The 26,699-nt window shown below is 35.3% G+C and overlaps 1 long non-coding RNA gene across 1 annotated transcript; it reads right to left on the bottom strand.

Moving 5' to 3' along the window:
- Positions 1–9,737: 9,737 nt before the first annotated feature.
- Positions 9,738–23,733, bottom strand: LOC135413135 (uncharacterized). The gene is made up of 6 exons (XR_010430102.1): positions 21,496–23,733; positions 17,237–17,332; positions 16,504–16,561; positions 14,982–15,093; positions 14,436–14,643; positions 9,738–11,833 (listed from the first exon to the last, which is right to left on the bottom strand). It is a non-coding gene; the product is annotated as an uncharacterized LOC135413135 (long non-coding RNA).
- Positions 23,734–26,699: the final 2,966 nt, after the last annotated feature.

Raw genomic sequence — 26,699 nt, 5'->3', positions numbered from 1 at the left:
AAAAAAAGCACCAAAACCAACGTAAAACCCCACAAATAATAAATTAGACAACAGATGCAATATAAGTGAAATGGTCTAACAAATTCAGACATCTTTCAGGAAACTTGCAAGACTTTCACTTTTCCTTAATACGTCTCTGTTCTGTTTATCTGAATCCTGATATCACAGAATCACAAAATGGCCTGGGTTGGAAGGGACCATAAAGATCATCTAGTTCTAACCCCCCTACTATGTGAAGGGATACCTTTCACTAGACCAGGGTGCTCAGAGCTCCATCCAACCTGGCCTTTAAACACTTCCATGGATGGGGCATCCAGAACTTCTCTGGGCAACCTGTTCCAGTGTCTCACCACCCTCACAGTGAAGAATTTTTTCCTCATATCCAATATAAACCTGCCTCTTTCAGTTTGAAACCATACCCCTTTGTCCTGCCACTATGTTCTCTTGTAGTCTCTCCATCTTTCCTGTATGTCCCTTCAGGTACTGGAAGGCTGCAATTGGGTCACCTCTAAGCCTTCTTTTTTCCAGACTGAACAAAGTCAATTCTCTCTGCCTTTCCTCATAGGAGAGGTTCTCCATCCCTCTATATGTTCAGAGTATTTTTATCTTGTCTTCTTACAGTAAGCTTTCCAATTGGAGAGTTACTGTAGTACAGGTTTAGCAGCATTAATGTTCAAGGGGTTTCTTATTTTAGTGATGGTGGCTGTAGATGTAATTGAGGTCCATAAAACTGAAAAATATCAATCAAAATTAATGCATGGACTACACTTTTTCAGGGATAATGTATTTTTTATTTCCTTGCAGAGTTTCTTAATGTCTCTTTTTTAATTCTATAGCCATAGAACTATTTTGTCGATGAGTTTGACAATAAGGATGAATAATATATCAACATTTTAATAGGATCTGTTAAAGAACCCCAACAAACCCAGTTATACCTATCCTCTTCCTCACCTTGTTCCTAAATCTAAACATAAAACAGATAGAATGGGTTTCTAGATTTGTGGGACATAGAGGTTTTTCAATGGCTTAAAAGAGCACCAGTTTTTCCCCCCAAAACTCTAGAGTCTGCATTCTCAGAGATATAAGTCACATGACTAAAACCTAAGGAATTTTACCTTGGAAAGTCTATTATTCAGTAATTTTTCCCCCTGAGGAGATAGATATGGACGCAAATAAAAATTATACAGCTACAGATTATTACATATAAAGAAGAAGAAACTCTCAAATTTATTGATGTTGTCTGTGAAAAGTTGTTTCCTTCATTTCATTTTAATTTATCACTAGATTTAGTCTCAAAATCAAAGACACGAGAAGCCTTGAATGGATGAACAAGTATTTCCTGGACACACTCAAGCATAAAAAGGAAGCCTACAGACAGGTATAATGGAGAAATACAGAAAGATTGTGCTAGCAGCCAGGGATCAGGTTAGCTAAAGCCCTTGATAAAATTAAGTCTGTCCAGGGACATCAAGGGCAACCAGAAAAACTTCTGTAGGCGTGTTTGTGGTAAAAGAAGTACCAGATGGAAAATGTGGGTCCTCTTAGGAAGGAAACGGGAGATCTGGTTGCCTGGGACACGAAGAAGGTGAAGTACGCAACAAGTCATTCCTTCTGGTGTGAACCAAATACTTCTTTTTGACATGAAGGTGCAGTAGCTTGTCTTGATAGGATAGCTTGCTGCAAGGTCTGTCCCAGACAGTGCACAGCATGATTTCTTTTGACCAGAAAGATTTCCTACTTGTCATGTAACATCATAATTTACTCCAGTGTCCTCCCAAGCATACAGTGTTTCCTTGAAAGTGTGATAGTAAATACAGTGCTGTCTGGATATTATTTTAGATACTTTTGAAAAAAAAAAAGCATCCTCTTTTGGGGCTGTAATGACATTATGCAAAATCTTGAGGGGACTAGGCCGAAGTACTATGTGTTGTTTTTACATCCATTGCCTCCACAGATTACTAGTTCTGACAAGTGGGAACATTATAGACAGTGTGTCTGTAGCCTAGGTTTCTCTCTCCATAAGGCAGCTGGGATATAGCCTTCAAGCTACCTGTAGCAAGTGGTAAGAAAATCAAGGAGGTGAAAATGAACTGCTGACTATCATTATGTGAATGATATCAATGGGAACTTGTCACATCAGGAAGTGCTGGGAAAAAGGAGGATTTCAGGCTAAAATGACTACCGGTAAACCACTTCAGGATCCTGGAGGTTTTCTTGGTGTGGGCTTTGTCAGGATGACAAGTTCTTATTGTTGAATATACTACAAAATAAAATCTTGATCCAAATAATTTGAAACTGAAGAAACAATTCTGCTTCCCGGTGCTGATATACAGTTTACTGAAACATCTACTGTGCCAGGTTTGAGTAAGGTCAGAATTATCATAAGTATATCACTAAAATGTCACATTTTCAAAACAATATGTGTATGATCACTGAGTAGTTTTGTTTTAATATGTACCATATTTCAATGTATATAGAAAAATATTGTGTACCAGGATGGCAACAGCTGAAGGAAGACTTAGGCAAATTGACCAGATGTAAATTGTCAGTTTTCATACATAAATTCTGGTATAATGCAGCTGATTAAACATAGAAAACTCATTATCAGAGGAAGAACAGCTATATGTAAAACCCATGGACTTTCAAAGCTAGCAAAATATGAGCCAGGATTCAAATCCTGAATATAACAAGAAAAAAAACAGGCTGAGAGCTGTAAATGCAGATTTAAAATTACCCATAACTAGAATCTTCTACTCAAACATTTTGATTTAACTACAATTTGACAAACTTCCATTTTTCCATGAATCACCATGGGCCCTTCTGTTAACTCATATGGCCTGTTGAAGCCTGAGTGGAATGCATCACTAAAGAAACACAATCCCTCTTCCTGTGATTTTTGAGTGATTCTTTCAAGACTAGTAATAAGCTTCAGTATTTGCTGTTACTATTCTCCTTACCCTATTTTACTACTGATGTTCGTTTCTTGTAATTAAGGTACTACTTTTATCTCATGAGAATGCAGAAAGGAAGGGTAGCATCATACAGCATATGAGCACAATTTTTTAAGTGGGGTAACAATGGCTGTTGTTACAGAAAACCATGTCCGGGCTCAGCTGCGTAAAATGTATTTGGACTCTTTATTCTTGGACCAGGTACTGTCAGTGCAACCTGCAGGAGAAAAGAAACAATTAATTAAAGAATTATTATTTATATTATTTAGTTTTGTTGTATATTAGTAATTATATAATAAATAGAAAGACATTTTATATATGATTATAGATAAAATTATAGTATAGTAATTACACAATTAAATTATATTAACAAAACAATGATGCATCTAAAGAGTTATAAATTAAGCCCAAATTTATCTGCATAATTTAAACACAAAATTCATGTTAGCAGGTAATAACTTATGCTGTATCATATTTCTAAATCTAAGTTAAAGATGGCATAGATGGCATGTAAATGCTACAGAAGAAAAAAATCCAGTTAAATAGATGCAAATATTACAAGCTGATAAATGCTTAGTTTAAAAAGAAAAAAAATCTTAAAATTGCAGAACTGGTACTAACACACCAAATAGGAGTCCTGTGTGATTAGGAGGAAAGAGAGATTGGAAACACCCAATATAAATAAAAGTAATTTAAATTTAAACTTTACATCCTTTGAGGAAGCTGCTTGGGGATTTAAATGTTACTTGAAGACTGGAGCATATGCCTTTTCATGATAATCAGAAAATGTACTCAGCTAATTAAGTTTGTCCTCATGCTATGTTGAAAAAAGTAGAAAACAAAATTTTTATAAGCTCTAGAGTAAGTTATTTAAAAACATGTTTGACCTCTCCAGTGCCCCTTAAAAGATATAATATTGAATTCAAGAACTTCAGAACTGAATTTATAGAGAGAAATTTTAGAGAGTATTTAAGAGGCTCTCCTGTCAATCAAGGGAATTATTAGTATTTTTTAGTGGCCTGTTTCCTAGTAAACTTACTCTAGATGCTGCTGCCTATCTGCTTAGCTTTCTTTCTGTATTCATAATCAGAAAAAATATATGGCACACTGTGCTCTTCCTAATGTTTGATGTATACAACATTATGGAAATTTGGCATATCATCATCCATAGAAATGAACTTTCTAATTTCAGGTGTTATACACAGATCTGTTCAGATGACAGTCTGTAACCAAATTCTTTTTTTTATTGTCCCTTCTTGTTAATTTTAAAGTCATGAATATTGCTTTGTGAGATGTTTACTAGAGATTCATTTAGATTTTTTACTCATTCAAAAATCTTTGCTTTGGTGGATTTTTTATTGTTGCATAAGATAAAGATTACAATTTCTTTTGTGAATGTGTCAGATTAATGCTATAGGGGTCTTTTTGTTTGTCTTCAGTTTAGTATATATTACTTACCTTGCTAGTAGTTGATTTATTTTTTTCTTCATTAATCAACTATTTGAACTCAATTCTTTGGGTATTTTTAAGAACTCAGAACCTCTTATACCTAGGGTCTACTAACTAGACTCATGCCTGTCATGTTTATGGATCATTGATGAATCTCCTGGTGCCTTTGAATAACAATCTTTAAACCAACATCTGGTTTTCATTGCTACCCTCTGAACTGAGAGTTGTGAGGATATGCAGTTGGAGCTGGATTGTAACTCATTACTGTTTATTAAGAGATGCTGAGAGCCAAACTTCCTCAAAGACTTGAGAGAATAATGTTATATCTTTGTTATGTTTCAGGTTGTTATGAAACAATGGTCATATCTAAGCTTGAAAAGAATGTTAAAATAACATACAACCTTCAAAAAATGAAAACTAAAACTATAGATACTAGTACTCAACAGATGCATTCCAAAATTAGTAGCACATGTTTGTTATTATTCGATATTGCAAAGTTTAGGAAAAATAGAAGTGCAACAACTGCTGTATCTAATAGAGCCAGTTTTTTATGCCTGGTTGCAGTAGCCATCCTTCTGCTGTGGCCATTATAGAAATGAAAAACTAACAGAACAGTTTTGGTTTTTTCCTCCACTCTCTGAAAACTAAGTCTTTTGTGGCAAGCTGCAAATTTATCTTTTTCAGTGTGTGAGAAGTGATGATTTTAATTTTTATGTCTGTTGTAGTGTTGATCTATTAAAAAAATAACAAAATCACTTAGTTTCACTGAATTTTATATATGCAAATCTTCCAACATAATCTATGTTCCAACATAATCTCTCTAGAATCTTCTCACTCAGTAGCTTTGATCACTACTTGAGATTAGAAATGTACCTTCTCCTTGGAAAAAAATTCCTTAAAATTAATTATGTTATGGTTTAAGGCTAACAAACCCAGTTTCAGATATGTTGTTCAAATAAATTTCTTTATTATGTTTTTCTATGTAGTAGATTTCCATATCTTTAAAAATCTTTAAGCCATCTCGTTGAGGGTGTGAAATAATAGCTTTCTTCTTCTATTGGCATAGTTTTCTTCACAAAACAGAATTTCAGACTTTTGTATATTCTTACTTTTTACAATATTTGTCTGCAAATAGCATTTTGTGCTGGAACAGGCTCCTCAGGGGAGTGGTCAGAACACAAACCTGAGTTCAAGAAGCATTTTGACAATGCTCTCAAGCAAATGATGTGATTGTTGAGGTATCCTGCACAGGGCCAAGAGTTGGACTCGATGATCCTGATGCGTCCCTTCCAATTCAGTATATTCTATGATTCTATGAAAACTTTATTATCCTTTCCCTCATCTGCACAATACAATTAATTACATCTATATATGATATCAATTACACATTTGTAGATGACTTATTTATACATCCTGGGATATTTTTAGAACAATAGGCCTGATACTTCAGTGAATTAATCTTTTTATCATCTTGCTGTCAGTAGTTAAAATTGTGATGCTAAGTATCTGTAGCAGTCTTCATGCAATAGGGGGCAATCTTAACAGTGCAATCAGTATGCTCTTCCACTTCAGAAATTTAGACAATGAGTATGCTCACAGAGCTGTTAAAATACTCAGCTCTGCTCAGTTTCACTTTGCTTTGACCCTAGAATGCAGATTTTCTGCCAAAGCTCCCAGACTGCAAATTTAAATTCCAGTTAAAAGATAGTAAAGCAATTGTCATGAATATTTTAAAGAGTAAGTCTCAATTTCTGGTGCACAGAAGAGTACTTCTTGGTCTAGGTGTATTGATTTTTCTCAGTTTTCAAGTATATTAATGTCTAGCAGGTAATGCTCCTTTGACACTTCAAAAGGAAGCTTGAAAGAACTGACAGTAGTATGTGGCCAGTAAATACAGCTCAGCTCTTTTCTGGATTACGTGAACTTGTAAATAACGGTTCTGCTTTGGATACACCAAGTCTTCAGAGTTATGCTGTGAACCTCCTACAGCACAGAAACAAAACTACAGCAGTCTTATCTTAGTTAACTCCTCATAGTGATGACGATTTTTTTCCTGTTGTCACCTATTTTTAGAGACTTGGTTTTTAGAATATATTCCGTAGGTAGTATATTAATGGTGCAGTGCAAAACTGGAATGTGGTGCAGTAGCATATGTTTACTTGCCCACTATATAAAAGGATAATTCTTTTCTAATAAAAGTAGTAATTCAGAAAATATTTTCATCTGTCTATAAGTATTGCAAATTAAATTATGGTGTGTTTTAAATTATGATCAATGCGAGCAAGGCCAGTGCCTGGCAAGGTTATGGGGCAGATCATCCTCAGTGCAATCACACAACAGCTACAGGATGGACAAGGGATCAGACCCAGCCAGCACAGGTTAAGGAAGGGCGGATCCTGTCTGACCAACCTGATCTCCTTTTATGATCAGGTGACCCGCACGGTGGATGAGGGGAAGGCTGTGGATGTGTCTATCTGGACTTCAGCAAAGCCTTTGACACCGTTTCCCATAGCACACTCCTGGAAAAGCTGGCAGCCCACGGCTTGGACAGGGGCACTCTGTGCTGGGTTAGGAACTGGCTGGAGGGCCGGGCCCAGAGAGTGGTGGTGAATGGTACTGTGTCCAGTCAGTGGCCAGTCACTAGTGGTGTCCCCCAGGGATCAGTGTTGGACTAGTCCTGTTTAATATCTTTATTGATGATCTGGGTGAGGGGATTGAGTGTACCATCAGCAAATTTGCAGATGACACCAAGCTGGGGGGGATTTTTGATCTCCTGGAAGGCAGGAGGGCTCTTCAGAGGGACCTGGACAAGCTGGAGAGATGGTCTGATTCCAGTGGGATGAGGTTCAACCAGGCCAGGTGTTGGGTCCTGCACTTTGGCCACAACAACCCCATAAAGCGCTACAGGCTGGGAACAGAGTGGCTGGAGAGCAGCCAGGCAGAAAAGGGATCTGGGAGTTTGGATTGACAGGAAGCTGAACATGAGCCAGCAGTGTGCCCAGCTGGCCAAGAAGGCCAATAGCATCCTGGCCTGTATCAGGAACAGTGTGGCCAGCAGGACCAGGGAAGTGATTCTTTCCCTGTACTCAGCACTGGTGAGGCCACCCCTGGAGTGCTGTGTCCAGTTCTGGGGCCCTCAGTTCAGGAAGGATATTGAGGTGCTGGAGCAGGTCCAGAGAAGAGCAACGAGGCTGGTGAAGGAACTTGAGCACAAATCCTCTGAGGAGATGCTGAGGGAGCTGGAGAAGAGAAGGCTTGGGGGAGACCTCATCAGTCTCTACAACTACCTGAAAGGAGGTTGTAGCCAGCTGGGTGTCGGTCTCTTCTCCCAGACAACCAGCAGTAGGACAAGAGGGCACAATCTTAATATCTGCCAGGGGAAGTTTAGGTTGGATATTAGGAAGAAATTTTTTACAGAGTGTGTAATCAGACATTGGAATGGGCTGCCCAGGGAGGTGGTGGATTCACTGTCCCTGGAGGTTTTTAAACTGAGACTGGATGTGGCACTGAGTGCCATGGTCTAGTAACCACAGCAGTGTTGGATCAAGGGTTGGACTTGATGATCTCGGAGATGTTTTCCAACCTGGTTGAATCTATGATTCTATATTTTATACCAAGAATAAATAGTCCCAAATAACTGCCCATATTTTACAATGCAATGAAGAAAGTAAGGTATTTCTTGTCTCTTAAGAAAACTGTAAGATCTTTTTATAAAGTTTTTCTCTGTGTACATGTGTCTTAAGGACATAAAAGCTAATCCTGTGTAAACAAGGCTTTGCCTTAACTCCAGTTGTGTTGGACTTTGAAAGTATAACAGACTTCAGAAATTATCAAACTCTGTGGACACAAAGTCTTCATGTTCAGCTTAAATAAAGATCTTTGTTTCGCCTTACAGCAGGTGTCAACTTAACCTGCTTTAGAACAAGACAGGTCAGACAGAAACTTTTCTGTAATTCTCCAATACCACCTCTCCATCCTCATCTTTTGAGTTCTGCCAATTTGCTTCCAGTCATGAGCAAGTAAGACCAACAGGAAGATGGTGGCTCACTCAAGGTCCTGGGGGGTGCTGGGAGGCTTCCTGGGCAATGGGAAAGTACAAGAAACCACAGTGTCCTGGGGGAAGGCAGAGTAGTTGGCCCAAAGGTAGACCAACAAGTGCTCTCAGGGGTTCCCATGTTATTTCAGGAGCTGGAGCTATTAATAAACAGTCATGACACTCAATCCTAAGCAAAGTGCAAGGTCTAGCATTTAGGTCCTGAGGTCAAGAAGTAGCTAGGTCACCTTTTCAGAGATGTGACCCCAACAATTAAGAGTGGAGGGAATTTATTCACCCACCATTCAAGCTTAATAAATAGTACGTATGGCACTTGCTGCTTTCCATAGTGCAGAACTAAAAATTGTTGGAGATCCTGCTCTATAAAAAGACTAAAGTAAGTAGGTCAAGTCTCCACTGATCTGAATTAAAAATCTTTGGAGTTATGTTTAAAAATACACCAAAAGAGAGAGGTCAGGTCTCTACTGTTCTTATTTAAAAAAGGAAAAGTAGGAATAGGGAGGCAAGAAGGCACTTCAGCCCCATTTCTCAGGGGTATTTAAGTATCTAGTTCTCACTAAATATGTGTGAGTGTTAGGCACCAACATGAAATATCAAAGAGGATATGGACCATATTCTTCGAATCAGTTAGCTTCCCTTATGCTCCTTCTTCCTAAAACATCCTTTAGAATGTAAATGTTTTTAATTTTATCTTCATTATGTGGAACCCAGAAGACTAATCTTTTCTCATGCTTCTAAACAAATGGAAAAAACCCCCCCAAATTATGCCCCAGCTTCTTCCTTCAGCTAGAAAACTGTAACATCTGACAGATTTTTTTTTCAAGTACAGAACAATGTTTACACAAATTCAATCTTTTTATAGGAGGATGATAGTAGCTGGTGCAGATGAATATATGTAAATGAGTTAAATTTTTTCCTTTTATCAGTTTTTCCACTCACTTCATAATGATGTTACTATTTTTAACAAATATTCGGTTTTTTTGAGAGAAGAAAAAAAATTAATTGCATTAATACATTTTCTCAAAACAGAATAAAAATACATTCACATTGGGCTTCTGGAAATAAGTGATACCAAAACCCTTTCACAGCAGATTTAAGGTATAATTTTGAATAATAATATTGTAACAGATTGGGAGAGCCTAGAATTGACAGGTAAGAAAGCCATCTGTAATAACAAGATTTAGAGTTGAAATAAGCATTGCTTTGTCAGTTAAACAGAGGAAAGTTCAACTTGAGCTTCTTTATTATTACTGATGTTTCATTAACACATAGAAAATGTTCTCACAATTTTAAAAGCTGAAAAAACAGTAAATAACATTTTGGGTTTTTTTACTTAAATGGACTGCCTATAACAACCAAATTGCCTATAACAAATTGCACTAGTTCCACCTTACTATTCTTTTGAACAGTCAAAGATAATATATGGTACAGGCTTGGCTAATTGTTGACAGTGGTTTTCTTGATTTTTCACTGTATTCTTCTGTTTCTGTATATTTTACGCTTGACTGGAACAAAGGGTGAAATTATGGATCATTAAAAAATTCTCTGGATTGTCACCATCCAATAGCAACTTGCTGGAGTTGAACAGAGGAAATTAAATGATCTATAAGGTAGCTTTTATTTATTTGCTCCATAAAACATAAAATCCATGTTTGAATGGAATGCTCAATGCCAACTGCATAGCAGAATGAGCAATGACTGTAAGAGTTCTTAGTACAAATGAAACTGAAATTAAGGGGTCATGAAACTTCCATCCATGCAAATAAGTGATATCAATATGTGTAATGTTTAATCATACATGACATTAAATTGTGCAAGATAAAATTTGGAAGATATCAAAAGATCTTTCCTATATCTAGTACTGCTCCGACAAGTGAATAGTTTCACTGCATGCACAAAATCTTCCATTGCATTTCCTGGCCAATAGAAGAGCAGAAAAGGGAACATTACTGAAACAAACTTGATCCTGATGGCAGCTGCTGTAGGGTATTGAGAAGGGCATTTAGGAAGATCTGAATTCTCAGCAACGTCCTGAGTCTGTTAATTCCTTCCTCTCTCTCAATCTCACATTCACTATTTATACCCAAAACACCCTGTCTGATATGACTGAATTTTTAATTAACCTTTTGCCAGTTTTCCATATCTATCTGTCTTTAGAAAGACTTCTTGAAAGTTCTTCTAGTTAGGACGTATTGATTAATTTAGCTTGATTCCCAACTGTGTTTATGCAGGAGAAATGAATGTCTGTCCCTAAATTCTATGAATACATTTCTATATAGTGTTGAGTTATAGTACACATTTAATGATAAAATAAATGTTGTGTTTAGTTTATTCACTATAACAAAGCAGTTATGGTAGTTATAATTCTTAAAAAGGCATCAGTTTGTTGTACTGTGTTTATTCTCTGTGCCTGACAGAGAAACTAATGACAATAAAGCAAAGCCCACATAAAAGCCCTGAGGCACAGTCTTTGTCATCTGGAAATTGTTATTATTTCTCTAATGTTTTGCAATGAGTGATGAAATGATTTGAAATAACACAAAAGAGGGCATCTGAATTATCTAAAACTACCTAATGTATTCAGGGCTTACTATTTAAAATTACCTCTTGAATCGCTGGAGGCACTAAATGTGGTGTACATGCATTTCACGTGTCTATATTTCTCATGAAGGAAATGTTAGAAGTAAAGTAGAGATGGTTTTGTAACTCTTTGGGAATCTGAAGGAACAAGGAGAACAAAATTTCTTGCATTATTTATCACGTACGGAGTTGTGGAGTAAATCTTACTCTACAAGAGGGAATTGCATACTCTATTTTTAGATAGCAGTAAGAAAGTGGTTTTGGAATGAAATGAAATGAAACTGCTCCTGAGGAGATTCTTTTTTAATGGAAAGAGTATGTTTTTTTGAATCTGTTTCCTTTTTGTTCTAATATGAACATAATTATGTCATTGAGATTTTACTTTCTGTTCCACTGAGTGAAATTCTCTGTGTCTTTAATTGCTGAGTAGAATTACTACAATGTGGTGCAAAGAAACAGACATTAAATTTTCAGACTGCTGGTTTGCTGGGAAGATCATAAAAGAAAGGTATTTTCAGAACCACGCTTTTTAAAATCTGATTTTTCACTGTACATTTCAAGTGCATGTTATCAGTTCTTCTTTAGTTGAATATACTCTGCCCTCAAGCAAAAGCAATTGAACTAGTAAACCTCTCAATTACCCCACCAGTTGCATCCCAGTTTCTTCTACAGATTTGCCAAAGTTTCTGCAGCATAGGTCAGAATTGATATGGGACTCTTATGTCATGTTGCTTCTCAGCTGGGAGTGGTTTTTTTTTCAAAACTGTAGAATTGATCCAGACTGCTATTCTGCTGAATCCTAAAATCAAAGAGGAATGCAGATGGTATGTGTACAGGTGGTATGTGTACACATAACAAAAGCAAAACAATAGTAAAACGGCAGGCTAAACTTCTGAGGCTGCTTTCTTGTACATAGCCCAGGTGATGTTTCTTCAAATACAGTATTTAATTTTAGATAATAACAATAAAGATGAATCGATTTTGTCTATTTTGCTAACTCTCTCTTTGAATATTGTTACCAATGTATAATTAATATGTCAAAACAAAATGGCCTGCAATGATAAAGAAATTAAGAATTGCTTGCTTTATCTTGTCAAAACACCCCTTCACCCTGAAGATTAGAAGAAAAAAAAAGGATCTTGACATTCTGCTTCCTGTACCTTCCAACATCCTGGAATATACACTATATACGAATTAAGAAACTATTCAGGGTTACTCATATCTTCATGTTTTGTTTAAATTATTTTTTTTGTCCAGTTTTATCTAGTATTTTTGCTGGATAGTTTTTGTGCATTTATTCTTATTTAATTATTTTTAATCAGAATTTTTAGACAACTGATATTGGTCTCCTAACTCACAAGCATTCATTTCTGTTGATGGGAGAATCCGTTGAAGCCTCAGTTCTAACTTCAGTGACAGTTGTAAATGATGTCATAACACAGAGCGAAAGCAAGGAAGTTGAAGGATAGAAGTTTAAGGTGTGATATGATATTATAAAAACTGCAATGGCACATTTCATATGTGTCACAGCATGGTGTTTCTTTCCCTTTTTCTGTGTTATCACCTCTAAAAAAATGAGTTTTGGTACTGAGCACCACAGCTTAGGAAATAGCATAGTTCACTGAGGGAGTTTGTATTTTTTCTTTATTCTGTTATTTTTTATTCTAGTAATTTACTTTTGCTGGTCTATAGAACTTGTGCATGTCCAAGTAACAGAGGCAAAGCAAAAGTACTTATTTGTGTTGTGACAAACTCTGGGTCCAAGGAACCCTTCCTGACCTCAAAAAACAGATGGAAAAAGCAATCGGGTGAGAAAACTGTGTTGTAATATTTACCCTGAGAACTTGCTTCCTAAAGAACCATGGGACTGCAAAATCCCTTGGGTACTCAGGTGTCATGCATTTCCTTGCTTAACAACGAGATTTCTTGGATTTAAAAATAACTGCTGACAAATACGTGGCGAAATTTGCTTTTGCAAGGCATTAGATACACAGCAGTCAACAATTTATTTACTAATGTAGTTGATAAATGCAAATTTATTTTATGGTAAGAACTCTCTAGTTAAAAAATTACATGACACTACTTGTTTTGTAACCAAGAAAAGCAACTATTTTGAAATTTATATAGCACACTGATTTTGAATTCTTCTGAATTGTTTTCAAACATTTCGGAAAACATGGATTATTATGAAATAAGGTGAGGTTATATTTAAAATGAGATGCTATCTTCCAGCTAGCATGACACAATGGTATTCTGTGCACAGAAGGGAATTTTAAGGAAGTGATGGGAAATTTTATCTTTTTTTTTTCTCCTACCTGCTGTTCCAATTTGTTTACCATTGCAGGCCCCTTTAGATGACCTGTATTCAGTAGGAATTCATATTAAACTTAATGTTTAAGTAAATGACTTAGAAGATGCACTTTTTATAAGTCATTAATGCAGCTGTAAACACAAATATGCGGATCCATGAAAATACGGACAAGTACCTGAATTCTCGCTAGGAAGAAATAGCAAAGTGTGGTCATATGAAGTATCATGTAGATATTGGTTTTGTGTTTTTATCAGATAATACTTCCAGGTACTTGTCCTTGACAACTGTATAAGGTCTGTAAAATGTTGACAGTTATGCCATATTTTATTAACGTGGAATAATCTTAATTTGTCAGTTAGCAGTGCTGTTTGGGAAAACTTTCCAAGTGACAAATATTTAAAAGACTTCATAATTTTGTTGTTTATTTTAAGTGCTAAGTTTATTTCTCCCACTTCTCAGGCTATTGGGTTCAATGTTTGTAAGGTCTAGACAACCCTCAGAGAATTCTAAGACTGCACATTCTTCATGAAAATGCATGTGGTTAAATTTATTGCTACTTAATTAAATTATGATTTGTTAATAGAAGGAAATTATTAATGCCTCCTCTGGGGACTGAAAAACCACTCTAGCCAATAGTTCTGAATTTATTCACTATAAGTGATATCAGAAAAAAACCCAGCACTTCTAAATGGGTTTTTATTACTTGGGCAAAAATTTCCTTCCAGCATTGAAAAGCTGTAATTATACTTTTATACTTCTTTTATATTACTTCTATATTTCACATACATATGTGAGTTATGTATCAGCTGATATATATAGAAGCTGTGATTACATATAAACTGACTTTGTAAATCTCCCACCACTTGGATGCCTTATCCTGCAGCCTCACCAGAACCATGCCAAAAAAGGGGCATTTTGTTTTTAATAACATAATACTGGAACATTTTTCCTTTTACTCCTACTTAAATTTAAAGTCAGGAAGATGAAACCTCAGATGCATACAGCCCAAGGACATTCTGGTAGCACTCATAAGACTCGCAATGTTGTGTTTGTTGGTGAAATGTTGCCTTCCTTGAGGAGGGGGACTTACCTTGGGAATAAAGCAGTTTTAGTGGCATCATGTTTTTGAAAGTTCCGTTTCCACTGTGGAAATCTTTTTTAGTTGTATGGGACAGTTGGCCACCATGGAATGATTATGTAAGGTCTCTTGATGTCCTCCCCTATGGTGCTGCTGACTGACCTATACATATCTGTTGTCTGTGTGTTCATCCTCCGGTGCACCACAAGCAGTAAATTGCCTTGTCAAGGAACAGACAAAAACATACACCAGCTCTCAATTTACAAAAGCTTTGTGGGATTGAAATTTGGAGGGAGGGAAAGCATATTAATGATCAATGTTCACTTCCTGTAACTTTTAAATTTGCCTGCTTGAGGACTGCCTCCATCCTCCAGCTTATGTGTGCAACACAATGTTTATTAATATTTTTCCTAGTTCATCACAGAAATGGACAATCTAATTTCACTGGAGGATGTTCTGAGACTTCCGTGCAATACTAAGAAATGGATATATATGTTATCACCGGGGTCCAACAATTTCCCCAAGACAGACTTCTGACATGGACTGTGTACCCCTTACCTGCATTGCAGTTTTCTGTTGGATATTCTACTCTTGCTTCATGTTTGGGATTCCCAGGGATCTGCACCATTGATCACAGAAGGCACTTTTGCCCTAAATGTTATGAGTGTTCCTGAATTTAAATAAATAATAATAAAGGAGAATAAATTGAAAGTTAATTTAATTCAATACAACCGCAGACTATACAGACCGTCATATTTCTCTGTCACTATTTTGTTAAAGCTGAAGCATTTTGAGAGATAGATGAAGGTCAATTAAAATGTATTCCAAAACAGGGGTAAAAAGAAACAAAAATAGATTAAATAAATGTGCAAGTAAGGGTCTAGGTGTTCCTGTTGGGTTTCTTTTTTCTTTCCTTTTTTTTTTTTTTTTATGTTCTCTAGAGCTATGCTGATTGCTTAATTTTAATATCAAGTGGAACTTCAAGGAACTGGAAATGAAAGGTGGTGGGAAATAATGAATAAAAATCTTAACTTTTAAATGTTTCTACGATTTTATTCATTGGGAATAAAGCTGGTAACCAAAGCTGGTTGAAAGATTTTCAACTCAGTAAAAATGTCATGGTGCTCTATAATGAATCTGTAGATCTAGAGGGTATTAAGATTGCAGTGGCCTATTAATTACTTTTAGAACAGTATTTCTTTGGGTGAATTCCTCTGAGACTCATGTGTTTTAATTGTGATGAAGTCTTTACCTTGAAATAGTCCAGCTAAAATGTTAGTGATATGGGAGCATTTATGTGTAATACAGCAGTGACTGCTTTCAGCTGTATTGGTGGGCTAGAAATTGAAACTTCAAGAGTAATAGGTGCTATTGTGTCTTAACAAGTATTATTTGAATTATTATTTTATCAAAGACATTTTAAAATTAAAATAATGGCAATAAAAGTGTAAGGTGAATTTATTTCTTAACAACTGCACATCTTTCTGAAAGGAAGAGTTGTGTCAATAGCCAATGTGTGTTAGTCATTTGCTCATCTTAACAGTGTTCTCAGTGGTGCCTTGAATAGTCATTGCTTTTTAACAGCAAGTGGGGCAGTGTCTTCAGCAAGCTAATGTATCTAAATCACTCAAAAGACCTATTATCTCTGTAACAGCATGTATGGATAAGCACACTGCTAATAACTGTGCCTATCCTGTTGTGTGTGTTATCCCACTTTTCACAATGTGTCAGAGATGAAGGAAGCAAATTAATGGTTTTCACTTGAAGCTGAAATGTTTAAGGATAATTGAATAGTACCTCTTTCTGTTAATATAGTTTTCTTCCTCCATATGTCTTTGAATGGGCAGATATGAATGCAGCATAGATAAAACAAAAAGATCTGGTTTAAAGGAGGTCAACTTTAAAATTGTATCATAATTTTGGTTTCGGTGTAGGTGACGAGCACTTTAGCTGATCATGTTTGTGGAAGTCACTTTGAAGGCTCTGGTACCACATCTGTATTCCTTTTAGTGTCCAATCTAAGATGGTTAAAGTTAGCTTGGGATTGTATGTAATATAGACTCGCATCTTTGGAACATACCACAGTTGTTAACTTTGGCTTTTGTTATTCTGTTTTCAGCATCTAGTGGAGTAGTTATCTGAAAGTCAGACAGATAACATAGCAATTATATTTTTCTCTAAGATACAATCAAGAATTCAAAATATTCAAATCAAATACTTTTTTACTCTATATAAAGCAATGTCCTATTAAGTGATAATCCTTTAAAGTTTATCTGCAGTAACTTTTTTTTTTTTAACTTAAGGCACAAGACTGTACTAATATTTTTCAGTGCTGATATTTATCCTGCTGGGTATCAAAAATATTTACAGGGCTACAAGTGATGAATTGAGAAAATACAGAGATTAAAAAAATTACTTCTGCATATTACAGATAGGAAAGTATCTTTGAAAACATAACGAGAAGTGTACATTTTTTACCCTATGGAGCTTTTTATAGATTCCGGCACTATAAATGAGCAAGGTCATGCAGTCACAAATAGAAGTCTAAATAAAGTTTCAGATGCAGGCATGAGAATTTGGATACAATAGATATATTTTGCAAGGTAAAAATTTTGTATATAACAACATTCAATAGTTTCTTGACTATTATAAAATTTGTTAACTAGTAGGCTAAGACATCAGCAATAACTTAAAATATCACAGTGTTATCACCATTACCCTATTAAAAAATACTGCAACTAATACAGCTCTTTTCCAACTGACCACTGTACAAACTTGTCTTTGATTTTGCATAGTAATGTAACCTGTATCACCTTTCTTCCTCATATCTGTCATACAGATTCCTAATCAAAACCGAAGTAATTTTCAGAGCTTCACCTTCCTCCCAGTAGGTGAAACTTTTGCAGTGCCTGCAAAAAATAACTGAGATAATTATCTGCTAGCAATGTGTTATCAGACTGCAGTTAAACATACCTAAGTATCACTACTATTACCCGATTAAAAATTCAATAATGCAAAGATCCCTTTAATATTGTTGTGATTAGCTCTTAATTATCCCCTAGTAACTAAAGACTTAAGGCAGATGATATCTTTATTTATTTAGATATATACACTCACAATTTATAATTTCAGAACTCTGCTACTATAGTTACCATTTAATGAGACTGAAAGCAATCCGTCAAAGACAAATTTACTGCAATCATGGCTGTAGTAATTCTGCATTTAAAAAGCAACATTGAATTTGGGAGTTATGCCATCTTAGAAGAAAGATACCTAGTCTTTAGTGCTCTAAGTTTTTAAAAAATTGAATGATTCTTCAGGGACCGATTATGAAAATTATTCTTATGGCCCAAACAAAGGAAAAGTAATACTTGGTCCTATGCCCTCTCATTTTGAGTAAGTGATTACTGAGGCTCAGACTTCTAATTTTGCTTCAGAATTAGAGTTAAATTCAGGTCCACTTTGATCCTATTTAAGTCGTATAACTATGCCTTGGCTTCAGAATTAGTACAGACTGCCTGGGCAAGATTACAACTATGTTTGAAATGAACATTTAGTAGTACTGGCCAAAAATACAAGTCTGTCTCTTAGAACTTGATAGTTTTGCATTTTCATGTGAAAAGAATTATGCTTTTGTCTCTGAATGATCTGAAGAACACCTAGATGTGTTATAAATGGAGTGCAACGTAGTTGAGCCCTAAGATCACAAATATTTGATTCCGTACGATTTTACAGCCTTCCAATGTATTTTGTGACCAGGAGAAAATGTTGATGGTGTGTGCAAAATGGGGAAAAGAGAACTCTACTAAGCTTTTACTCAGGTGATCACAAGCCTCATTATTGTGCTTTGGATTTGGGGTTTTTTTGAGTGCCATTAGTATAAATAAGCAGTGTCATTGGGAATGAGTGGGTTGTATATCATCATAGACAGATATGTGCCTTTCTTCTATTTCCTTTTTCATAGCAGTTTCAAGTTGTCTTCCCTCCTTTTAAATGAGGACATCAGCTCTTGCTTTCATTCTCCTCACTTTCCAGCCTCCTGATGTATACCTGTGCATGACAGTCTAACTTTATTTTCTCAGTCTGTTCCCCCATCAATGGTCATCTTCTGCCTCTACCTTGCCAAGAGTGACGTTCACTATTCTGCTTTGCTTCTATTTTCTTCAGAAGCTCACAGTCTGTTACTGATGGCATTTCTACAAGCAGACAGTATGGAAAGAACAGCCTAAGGAAGGACTAAAAGAGTTATCTGACTCACAAGTGGTGGGCTATTGGAAGAAACACCTGAAGTTGTTTACAATCAGAATACTGAGAAAAAACACAGCTTTCTCTAAGTTTGAATGTGCTCAAAAAAGTACAAAATTGGGTTAACCAGCTGTATCTACAAAATACAAGCAGCTTCTATTAATGACTTGAATGAATGTTTAACATTTTGGCTCTGAAGCACAAAGGATGTGAGGCACTTTTGATTGCAAAGCATTGGAATACTACAAGCAGTCTCTTTTTAAAGTAGTAACTTGTTGATATATTTTAATGGAAAAAAGGTTTATGCAAAATTGATCATATGGCATGATATTCTCTAAAGAAAAGGATATCTGACTATAAATGCTGCTGTCAGGCTGATTAAATACTTACAAAGCCCACTGAAGTAGGGCAATAATTGTAGATTCTAGAAAAAGATGGCTACATAAATAAGAAGAAAAAGAAAATGTAAACCAACAATAAAGGAATTTTGAATATTTACATTTATTGCGAAAATAACTAAGTTGTGCAAAATGAAAGAATAGAGAGTCAGAGAAGTCAGGTAAATCCTAATAAATTTTTTAGGGCTTTTTTATAACCCAGAAGTTCTCTGAGGAACATTAAATTGGTTGACTGATGGTTGGCTTTTTAATGTCATTTCACAAAATATAAAAAGGATAACTATGTTAGGGTTTTTTTTAACCAAAAGATTTAAATGCAAAGTATTAAGAAATAAAAATAATTGAAAATAATTAAAAACCAAATTATGTACTAAAAATGTGGGAAAATAGAATAGGAGAGAAAGTGATATTATTTGCTCTACTAGAAGTGAAAAAGGAAAGGAAGAATATTAACTGAAACTATGGAAAGGAATAGAAGTAACAAGCCAAGTCAAAAAGTACCTTGTTCCTTCATCTGGAAACTTCTCAAGCTTTCCAGATTAACTTTGATCTGTGATACTGAAGCAGTGCGGTCTTTGTTGTATCACTTTTTGTTCTTCTCCTGTATTACCTGATGATGTCTACTTGTCATATTTCTTTTCTGCACTATTTTCTTTTTCATTGTCTTTATTTCTGATTTCTGTTTATGATTTCTTTATATACAGAAATATGATTTTATATATATTTCTAGACATGATATCTATTATTATATGTATTTCTGTAAGTATTTTCTAAATGTGTGATATTTCTATAGATATTCTTTCTATATACCGACCACATGTATTTTTCCATATACAATTTCTCTGTATTTTTATATATCAATATAATAATATATATGGAAACTAAATACAATTATGTATTTAAATATAATTCTATATTTATCTATATGTTGCATACACAGATATTTCAGCTGTAATTTGAAGTCATTTACCCCGTTATGTTTTACTTTAATCTGGCTCTCTTGTCCTTGTTCTGGGACCTTTCCTGGTCCACTATTTCCAATGAGTTACTTTAAAACTGATTCTTATCTAGATTGTTGTAGCTTTTTCTTTGCCAAGTAGATATTGAGATGTTTCTGTAGATATCAAGTATGTAATGGTTGTTGATATAGGCAGATTAGAGTTCATCATATGCATTTGCAAAACTGTGATTTATATACTTATCTCTATTATTTATAACTTGCTCAAGATACAGGAAACACGTTTCATTCAAAAACTGCTAAGTAATCTCTTAATCTAATTCTGGATGGGGGAGTTGCTAACTGACACAGGTCTTTTAAAAAGTCCCTTCTGTTTTTATATGCATAATTTTTTTTTTTTGTTACTCTACAAATTTAGTAATCCCTAGGATGTATTTGAAAACAATGAGATTCCAAGGCTAGAGTACAGTGTGAACTCAGAAGTGACAGATCAATAATTTATTTATGGAGTAATTGTAGGCACAAGCCGGTGGACCTGCTGCTGAAGGGCAGCATGAAGAAAAGCAGGCACTAATGGCTTTTGCCACCTGCTTTGCAGAGTGCATACTGTGGTTGTCAATCAGCTCTCCACATGGACTAGGCCAAATAAAGTCACACTACTAAATTTCATCTGGTGATTTTAGAGGACCTGCTGTGAGATTTTGTTCTTGAGTGACAGAAATAAAAAAGGGGATAAGCAGAAAGGGCATAAGCAGAAAGCAAACTGTATCCTTTGGCTTTTCTAGATGCTTCTTCCATTGACCTTTTGGAGAAACTTGTAGCTAAAATTTTTATGTCTTAACTCCTATGAAAGAGGAAGAAGATTATAATTGTTTTCATTATAGAAACAATTAAACTTGTTATGCACAAAACTTGCTTGTAGTTTAGCCATTTTATCCTTTAATAACAAAATCCACACCTGAAGGAATAAACTCAAATTGTTAATAATAATGGCAATATTTCATCTGTTAAAAAGCCTTCACATGTTACACATTTAAAGGTGATAAAAACTGAAAAATAATAGAATATGAATCCTTGCTATAATACAATTAATCTATTTACTTTAAAATAGATATGTTAGAAATATAATTTTCCCTTACCAGCTGCACTGAACTGAAACTGAGATTTATTCTGAGGGTTACCCATTCTGTGAAGTTTTTTTGTCCTTGAATGTCATACGATTTTATGCCAATCTTGCCCCAATGGGTTTCTTTGATCTTTATTCCATTCATGGCAAAGCTGCATACTCAGTATATTGAATTTTTATTTGAAAAATTAAAGCTGTTGCTGACACTGGATTTTGAGCCATGTCTTTTAGCCTGTGCATTAACTACTAACAGAATTTTTGTAATTCTTATATGCCACAATGCACATATTTTACATGAATGTATTTTGGCATATAGTCTTACACCTCACAGTTAGAAGTACTCACTAGTATATTTGTTGTAGGCAGTGTGGTTCCTTTGATTTTGAGGGACTCTCACTGGAAAAGAAAAGAACTCCAGCTAGCTGTGAAGTGTTCATTACCGTGCAAGCCTTATCTCTGAATGATTTTTTATTTTTATTACTCCTGAAAGGCTGAAACACACAAATAAACAACGAAAACAATGATTTTTAATAATTTCTCTTTCTTCTAGAAACTATGTTGGAATCACAGGGGCAGTGTCCAGCAATTTCTACTTTTTATTAGTTTTACTTCTGTTCTATTCCTTATCATATTCTAAAACAAAATGGTGTATTTTAGTAAGCATTTAGGAATGGGCCAGTATCTGGCATGAGGCTTTTTATTTTCTTAATTCTTTTTTCTTTATCACTGAGGGAAAGTAAAATGAAGTGTCTTGTTTTGATAAAGCTTTTTTATTTATTGTTTTCCTTTGGTAGTTTTGATTTATATATCTGTAGTCTGTATTGTGTACAAGGTGACAATTCAAGGGAATGAGCCTTGCACTTGGAATTTGGTTTGTACTGTCTCAACTGTAATAGGAGAATTAATTCTGTTGTCTGGGCCCTACTCCTGGGAAATTGTATCTTTTCTGCTTGAAAGAACTACTGTGTCTGAAGAATGGAGTTATTAGTCACAGGCTCATGAGATTTTTAGCATATTTCTTTTTCTCATTCTGCTTAGGATTGTGAAAAAGTAAGCCTTTGCTGATGTTTTCTGATATATGCATAATCAATATTTTCTGATATATACATAATACATATTCTGAAATGAAGAACAAAAAAATTTCAATTGAACTTTTTTTTTTTATAGTGAAAAAAGCTTTTTACCTTAGCTTGAAAAATCACTAAGTTGAACTAACACATGTGGAATACTTAAAAAAATTTCAGGCACGTGTATGTTTACACTGTAAATTTACTTTGAGTAAGACATATGACCTTCCAGAGGTCAAAGGGGGCAGAATGCTGCTATCTACATTATTGCAGATGTGCATTAAGTCTGCATTAAATATGGGTATGTATTTATTGCTGCTTGTGAAGTCCTTAGATACTAGATAACCAGACCTCATAGAAGACTGCAGTTACCTGGGTGCAGCATTTTGTGAATTGAATTTCCGCCCAAAATTTTTCCATTTTGCTATTTCTGTGCAATCTCACCATTTGGGGATTTTTTTTCTCCCCTTGGCTCTATCAATAAAAGTAATATCTAGTTTAAAGGAGATATAAAGTACTATTTACCAAACTATGTTATGCATTTAGGCGGGGTTAGTTACTAGGTTACTTCTGTCAGATTCACAGATTTTGAAATGTCATTTAAGGAATATTTTCTGCAGTTTTGACCTTGAGCAACAGTAAAAGTAAATTCAATGTAAAAAGAAATCATCCTGGGATGGATTATGCAGAAATGCCAAAGAGACATGACTGCAAAAGGCAACATTCCTGCATGTAATTTTTGAGTGATGCATAGAAAATAAAATGTTTGCTACATAATTCACCAGAATCGAAGAGTGTAAGAGTGATTAGGCCTTTTAAGTCACAGAATCCTATCCCTTTCTTTGCTGCATGCATGTATCAGTTTGGCCTGGCTCTCTTGCCAAGTCCAAGCTCTCTCCTCCCCCCTCCTACTCTCTCAAGTGGGGGAAGAAAAAAAAAGAACCACAGAAAAACCGAAGGAAGTCCGAATGAAACGGAATTATATCGAACATATGTATTTACATATATTTACCATTATATATACAATTTGAATATATTGTACACACGATAGGGAGCTCCCGAGGGGAAAAAAGGGAAAACGGAGGGGGAAACAGGGATAAAAAACCTAAAAACAAATATCCTCCAAATATACCCCATTAATAGAGAGCTAGCGAATAAATACGAAAACCCGAATTAAATACTTCCCTGAACGAGACAGCAGAACTGTGCGAGGCACCAGCCAACTCCCCACGCCTCCCGGAGGGACCGGGGATAACGGCAGGTCGGAGCAGACAGGCCTTGGCGTATACAAGCAAAGACCATCTGCAGAGAGACCTGTCGTCTTCAGCCACGGGAGGAGAGGAGAGAGCGAGCTCTCTTATCTGTGCCTTTTTATATGTTGTGTTACGCTAAAGGATGATATGGAATACTTCCTTAGATTTCTGACCCCCGTTGCTAAGGAAGGCCTAAAAAATCCAAAAGCCAACCCACTACAATGCAAATGTACTATGAGTTAGTTAGCTGTGTTTTTGAGACCCGTGATTTTGAGTCATAGCACACTTTCCTTTGCTTACAGGTAAGCAGCTTAGTGGCATTTCAAAGATGGAATGCTCTAATGAAACACTCTGGAAACAGATGAGAATTCTTGCAGCATAGTACAGCTCCTCCTGCCCCCAAGCATATGAGAAATTGCACAGTACTTTGGAGAATTTAGTGCGCTTTGGTGCATGAAGAGGACTGGATCCCACCAGATGAAATAGGAATATATGGAACATTTAAGTTTGAAAGACAAGCCATATAAAAATACTGTAGAAAGCCTTTGTTTTCCCTGATAACTGAAAAGTATGTTTCTGAACTTGAAGCTGAACTTCTCTAACATATGTTGGTGACAAAATGCTGGCCTCTGTGTAATGGTGCACTGAATTAAAAAGCGATGGATATTGTTATCCCCAAAACATCTTGCTAGCAGAGGTTAAAGCTGGTGGTAAGTTCAACAGTTTATGGAACACACTTTCTTGGCAGTGCTTTAGAGATCTGTGCCAGAAAAGTGTAATTAAAAAGAATATAAAACTTAAGTGACATATCACTGTTTTATTACGTTTATGCTAATGTCTACGTTCACTGAACAATTTTCCAGAATCTTATGTTCACCCCATATTCCTGTAGAAGCACCATTACTACAAATTAATTAGCCTGTATCTGGAATAAACAGGGTTTTTTGGGGGGGACCACCACCTTTTACCCTACTTTATGAAAAGCGTACTGAACATCAAATCATTCTGTTCTATTTTGTAATCAATGTTTCACATATGAATAATCGATATAAGTAACTACTGTAATAAACAAAGAACACCTGCTAAGGATGCCACCATAGCACAGTCTCATGAGAAGGAACAACTGTTGCTTTGCCATTTCTTGTGATAAAGAAGAATACACTCTAAGAATTTAGTGGAAATCTTTTATGTTACTATTCTACAGTTAAAGAACTACACCTGTTTAACTGCCAATGATTGTACTTTATGAAATTTTTCGTCATGGATGAAAATCTTCAGAGAAAATTGAATCTTCAAAGCTTGCTCTCCTGGAGATTTGTTATGCTTCTAAAGGGGAAGATAAAAATAATTTTAAAGCAGAAAAAGTTAAGACTCCTTATACATGCACATAGTTGCCCTAAGACTTAAATTTCACCCTGTGCTTTCAAGGTTATTTAGGCTGGGGATTATTGTGTTGAGTTTAGCTTTTCCTGGTAGAACAATCATATTTTAGGCTTGGTATTTATACTTGCTTTTAAAGGATTAAACTCAAGCTGCAGTTGAAGAGATGAAAGTCACCTGGCTTTTCCCACATTTAATTAATTAGAATTGAACCCTGAGGGTAAAACTTATTAATGAAATGTAAATGTAAAATTATGCTACCCTGGAAAAACAAATGTGATGTGCCAAGAAATGCATTAGCCGAGTTTCTTATTTTCTCCTGTTCAGAGGACATTAAGAAGGAAGTAGACATGGGGAGAGGACTCTGAATTACAATACTGTAGGAACTGAAGTTTCCAGCTATCATCCTGTAACCTCATCCTGTTTTCACATAATTTTGATTACATTTCCTTCAGTGTTTTTAGGGCATACTAAAGATGAGATGAAGAAATAAACAAAGATACAAGCCTGTGAGTGTTTAGAAAAACAACAGAGTATCGTAGTTTTTATTTTGATCACTGCCTTTCTTCTTTCAAGACAGTCACACATCAGGTGTTCCAAGATTCAGTACATCAGAATGCATAGCAGTATTAGAATAAATCTTAGTATACAACACTGAGAAAAAGAGATACCGTTTTCTCAGGTTAAGAATTTAAAATTTGAACTGCAAACTTTCTCAGTGTGTTGGATTTTAAAACTGTTTCTTTTTCCTCTGCAGCTTCTGAAGAATTTTTCCTGAGAAAGGACATAATGTAGGAAGGTGGTATTTCCAGTACCCAGGGTACTGAAACATCCTTGATTACACAGCTCTAGATCCATATAGCTTTTAAATGTCTCCTTCACAATTTGTGATGCTTCATCTACGATCATTGCAAAATCATTCTTGTTTTATATATCATAAATTTTTCTCTCATAAGTTAAATTGAATTTCTTGTACTGCCGACTATGTTGTTGAATTAAATCTTTTTGGAATGGTTAACAATACTAGGTGTTCTTTTTCTACTGAATCAGCTAACAATGTCCATCCTTAAATTTGGTCTGTTGCATATTCATATCTTAAAAAACTTGAACCATACTAGTTTAGCCTTCATCTCCAGGACAAAATGCTATTCTACCTTTTCGTACTGCCATTTATCATTATTTTTTCCTGACTGGTTTGTAATCCATCTTAAATAATACTTTTATTTATGGCTATTAATACTTCTTTTAAAACCTTTTTTCAAGGACCCTGTCAAAAGAAATTTGAAGGTCCCAATGAATAGTATATGCTTGTTTCCTTTCACATCTCTTGTCTTAGCCTTCTATGAAAGGAATACATGCCTTTATAGAACTCATGCTCAATAATACTATTCTGAGTATATCAACAACTTTTGTTCATTTTCTTAGTATGAAGTAACTTTTTTTTTTAACTTTGTAACCCTTTACATTCTAGTTAGGCCATTTTGAAAATATCTAGAGAAGATACACTGGACATTTGACTGGAATTAGGGATGTCATGTCGCATTGATTCTGCTTAACTCATTTGCTGATTCATTGCTGTTACGTTTTAACTCTGGAATCATACCTTTCTACAACAAAATCTTTTAAATTTATAAAAGATTTTTTTTAACATTTATTTTCAGGTCTACCAAGCTTTGATCTGTTCTGTTGCACCACTCTTTCATGTGTATTATTTCAAAAGCTAATTTCATGATATCAAATCTATTCATGGATATGGCTGTGTTATGCTTAGCTGCCTACTGAGGTTAAGCCACAATATATGGAAATTAGATTTGTTGCTGCTGTAAGGCTTGTACTGCTCCGATAAGGG

This window comes from Pseudopipra pipra, chromosome 4 (genome assembly GCF_036250125.1).
Source record: "Pseudopipra pipra isolate bDixPip1 chromosome 4, bDixPip1.hap1, whole genome shotgun sequence".
Taxonomy (NCBI): domain Eukaryota; kingdom Metazoa; phylum Chordata; class Aves; order Passeriformes; family Pipridae; genus Pseudopipra; species Pseudopipra pipra.
This window is presented reverse-complemented; position numbering and strand designations above follow the sequence as displayed.